We start from the raw sequence: 5,144 nt of genomic DNA on the forward strand, positions 1-5,144 counted from the left end.
CCTGCTTTCTCTTCTTGCCGCGCGCCGCCGCCACCTCCCCGGCCTGCTCTCTGTTTTTTCATTTATTTTTTTTGTAATTTATTGATGTATGTATATATGGATGTTGTATGTATATGTATATATGCAGATGTATGTATGATCCATTGATATGTATGAATTGATGTATGATTTTTTTTTGTTCATAGAATTTTTTTGTCAATTTATGTATATATATGTTCATATATATATGTGCATATTCAAAAAAAATTGTGTTGCAAAAGTTACATTTAAGGTTAGTTGATTTAATGCATTTGAGGTTATTAGTTCTACTGTTAGTGCATTTTAGGATAGTACATTCTAGGTTAGTGCTTTGAACTACTCCCTCCGTTTCGAATTACTTGTCTTGGATTTGTCTAGATACAGATGTATCTAGATTCATTTTAGTGCTAGATACATCCGTATCTAGACAAATCTAAGACAAGTAATTCGGAACGGAGGGAGTAGTTTAATTAGTAGTTGAATTAGTTGATTTAATAAGTACTACTTTATTTTACTATATATACAAGTACTTTATTTTTAGTTAGTACTACTTTATTTTATTTATAGTAATTAAGTGCTTATATTAGTAGTAGTTGAACTGGTTGATTTAAAAAACTAGTTTATTTACTATATATAGAAGTAGTTTATTTTTAGCAAGAAAATTAATAGAACTAGTTTATTTTTTTAGTTCAAGCAATTATTCCTGCATCGACATCGATGATGCCTATCCCACATCCTCGTCGTCAACTCGGTGGAGGAGGCCGGCTTCATCAGAGGGGCCATGTCCAGGACTGGGCTCCGCCGGGCTGGTTTTGGGAGGTGCTACCTTCTAGGGGGCATAGGTTGGTGAGGAGCCAGCCCGTCGTTGACCCGATCCTTGTTTGGTGGCGGTCGCGTGGGCTAGTGACGGTGCCGAGGCTTCCGGACACCGCGGAGGTGGTACGTCACCGTGTCAGCGAGGAGGACCAGCACGTCCGTCGCTACATGGTTGCGTTGGAGGGCAGGTTCGAGAATACCTGGCAGGTTCTTCAGGGATCTCACTGGAGCTATGATCCTGTGATGGTTCCTTCCCTTTGGGTGTCCACCGCCTGCGCCGATACCCGTCGGGCGCTACGGTTCTAGCTGTACTGGCGATATGATAGTATTCGACATGTATTAGTGATAATATTCGACGATGTACGAACACATGGAGATGATGTAGTTTTTCTTATAATTGAATGCATCCTAATTTGAATACTACTTTATTTTGCGATTTGATTTTTCTTATTGAATGCTCAAATTGGAGAGCACTATGCAAGGCATATGCATATGATTAGTTGAATAATAATGATCTAATTTAGTTTTTGTAGTACATATATTTAATTGTACATGTTTAATCTTTGAATTATGAACGTAGGAAATGTCATCATCGGACGACGGAAGTCTCCCGGGGGAGTGCGACTGGTGCCACAACGATCGAGGTCTGTGCGATAGGCCTCACCTGGACGATGATCGGCGCTTCAGCATTAAGCTCGAGGAGACCTTCGAAGTTGAAACGGTATGCAACGACGACAAGTGTTTTTTTTCATAATTAAGCATGACTTCAACTATTTCAACGTGTAATTTTCATCTTTTACAATTCGAGTATAGTTTATCCCATGCCATGCAAGACGCTATGTTTTGGAGAGGATGGATTTTGAAGACCATGAAAATTTTGAAATGAAGAAAATTCACCTCAGGACCCATCATGATGTGGATTTTGAAGTAAATCTATATAATGCTAAGAGCGTAACCCATTTTGGTTGCAAAAATTGGGAAGCATTTTGCAAGATGTATGGTTTTGATGAGGGTATGCTTGTCACCATGGATCTTGGTGATCCTGAAATCGAGCAAGACAATATGGACATTTGGGTCCTTGTTGATACGCCTCCAGTTCTACCGCTATGTGAGTTTCTCAAACATAGTTAATTATTAACTAATTTATATTGTTCATTTCAAAATAGTTGACAACTTATTTCCATTGACAGCTTATTTTGAAGTATCAAAGAATGTGCAGAAGATGGTAGATAGAACTTACTACACCAATGGATCTAAGTTAACTTACAAGGAGAAAAATCATCTGGTTAGATTTTGTAATGATCTTGAGTATTACAATATCTACAATCAAACTCCTCAATATTATGGTCAATACGTGCCACTAGTGCACGTGTTGAACAACGGTAACTACTATGGAGATACCCTAGTAAGATTTTTTACTATTACGACATCCGTGCATCTTTTGCATACTTCTATAAAACTAGTACATCATTGCTAACTATGAAGTTATTACTATGTTTTTCAACAGATAATCCAGAGGATTATGTGCCTCATCTGATGTATGAGCATGGTCGCCTTGATGTTTTGATCATATATCCAGGTCATCCTACGAATCTCAACTGTCCATACCGGATTTCTAAAAGAAGTGGAGACATGCAGATCAGAGAATGGAAAAAATGTATGGACACTCGTAAAGAGGTTCTTGGAGTCAAAAGGAAGCGCAGTGCAAGAATTGGAGACAGGATGATCTCCATTCTCCATAATGGAGAGTCAGGATCTATACTGTTTTATGTTATTTTACCTTAAAGAGGGTATTTAGGTCCTACCTAATACTGATGATCATGTGCTAAGAACAATTAAGTAGGGTTGGTTCGATGACTATGAGGATGATGATCGTATGACTTGTTATTAATAACGAGTAGAAGTTGTATCATGATGATTAGTAGGACTTATTATTATGATGATGCATGATGTGAGCATGAAGAGTTATTATATATCAGTGGGTGAAATGAACATGGATTGGATTGAAGTGAAGGCAACATGCATGTGGTGCATGTTGAAAGTAGTACTAATCCAAACTTGATCAAGTTAGGATCAATTAGTATTACTTTCGACGACATGCACCACATGTTTCCTTCACTTATATCTAAGCCATGTTTAGGCATAGCATAGCGTTGGTATAAACCAAGCACGGAGATATAAGAGAGGACACTTCTCTCTATTAGCTAGCTAATAACAAATGAAATTAACCCCCAAAACCCCAAAACCAGCCCCTTTCAGAAAAAAACCTCAGCTCCAGCCAGTTGCTGACACGTGGATGCCTATTGGTCCCGGTTGGTGCTACCAACCAGGACCAAAGGCCTTCCTGCCTGGGCTCAGCGCGCAGGCCACGTGGAGGCCCATCTGTCCTGGTTCTGGTTAGAACCGGGACTAAAGGGTCAGGGCTTTAGTAACGACCCTTTAGTCCCGGTTCAGGAACCGGGACAAAAGGCCCTTACGAACCGGGACAATAGGCCCATTTTCTACTAGTGTTAGTACGCCGTCTCCCCCGCCCACGGGCGCGGTGGCTCGCATGAGGTGAAGCTTGCTTACTACGCCTTACGCCCGCTCCCTCGCCCATGCGCGCGGTGGATCGCAGGACAAGGAGAAAAATTTACTACTCCCTCCGTTTACTCCTCGTCCCTACTACCTTGGTTATAGAGATTATATCATATTATTTGGAATATATATGTCCTTTAGTAGATTTCAATATGAACCACTAGTACATACTCCAAACACTGATGTATATAGACGTATTTTAGAGTGTAGATTCACTCATTTTGCTCCGTATGTAGCACTCTCCCTCACCCCTCGACCCTCACCCACGTGGTGGACGTGTAACAATTCATTCGGTCTCATATAGCCAGAACGATATATACTGCACTACCATTATTGCTCGACTTCCCAAAGAGGCGAAGAGCCAATCGCAAGGTTAATATTTTGGAGATGCCAAGCGCAAGGTTATAGGAGAACGAGTAGTAGGTGCCGCGTCATTTATAAATAAAGTTTTTTTTCTTCAGTGGCACATACACAATATGATAGGTTCATATTGGAGAGAAAAGAAAACCGCTCCACTATATACATAGTCAGGACGGGCCAGCCTACATGCTTGCTTGCTGGGGTTGCTCTCTTCACAATCTCTCGCACAAAACGATTGTGGCCACATCTCTAATATCCCGGCGGATCACGTCTGCTTGGGGAAGGGGTGGATACTTAGTGTAGATGCGGTGGCCGTCGCCGACGGCGAAAACCCACTGTCGGCACGTCCCGATCAGGGGTCCCTGCCGTTCTCTCTCACAAAGCCGGTGAGGTTGCCTTCGTCCCTTGCTCACTGCCGCGACGTGGGCAATTGCCGCCCTCCTCAAGGTTGAGCTACGTCCCTCAGTTCCAACTCCCTTTATAGTCGTCTTGCACCACTACTCCAGCTGCCCACATCATGAAGGAAATATTCCCTAGAGGCAATGATAAAGTTATTATTTATTTCCTTATATCATGATAAAGTTTTATTATTCATGCTATAATTGTATTAACCGGAAACATAATACATGTGTGAATACATAGACAAACAGAGTGTCACTAGTATGCCTCTACTTGACTAGCTCGTTAATCAAAGATGGTTATGTTTCCTAACCATGGACAAAGAGTTGTCATTTTATTAACGGGATCACATCATTAGTTGAATGATCTGATTGACATGACCCATTCCATTAGCTTAGCACCCGATCGTTTAGTATGTTGCTATTGCTTTCTTCTTGACTTATACATGTTCCTATGACTATGAGATTATGTAACTCCCGTGTGCCGGAGGAACACTTTGTGTGCTACCAAACGTCACAACGTAACTGGGTGATTATAAAGGTGCTCTACAGGTGTCTCCAAAGGTACATGTTGGGTTGATGTATTTCGATATTAGGATTTGTCACTCCGATCGTCGGAGAGGTGTCTCTGGGCCCTCTCGGTAATGCACATCACTTAAGCCTTGCAAGCAATGCAACTAATGAGTTAGTTGCGAGATGATGTATTACGGAACGAGTAAAGAGACTTGTCGGTAATGAGATTGAACTAGGTATTGGATACTGACGATCGAATCTCGGGCAAGTAACATACCGATGACAAAGGGAACAACGTATGTTGTTATGCGGTCTGACCGATAAAGATCTTCGTAGAATATGTAGGAGCCAATATGGGCATCCAGGTCCCGCTATTGGTTATTGACCGGAGATGTGTCTCGGTCATGTCTACATTGTTCTTGAACCCGTAGGGTCCGCACGCTTAAGGTTTCGATGACAGTT

This window comes from Triticum dicoccoides, chromosome 5A, assembly GCF_002162155.2.
Source record: "Triticum dicoccoides isolate Atlit2015 ecotype Zavitan chromosome 5A, WEW_v2.0, whole genome shotgun sequence".
Classification (NCBI taxonomy): domain Eukaryota; kingdom Viridiplantae; phylum Streptophyta; class Magnoliopsida; order Poales; family Poaceae; genus Triticum; species Triticum dicoccoides.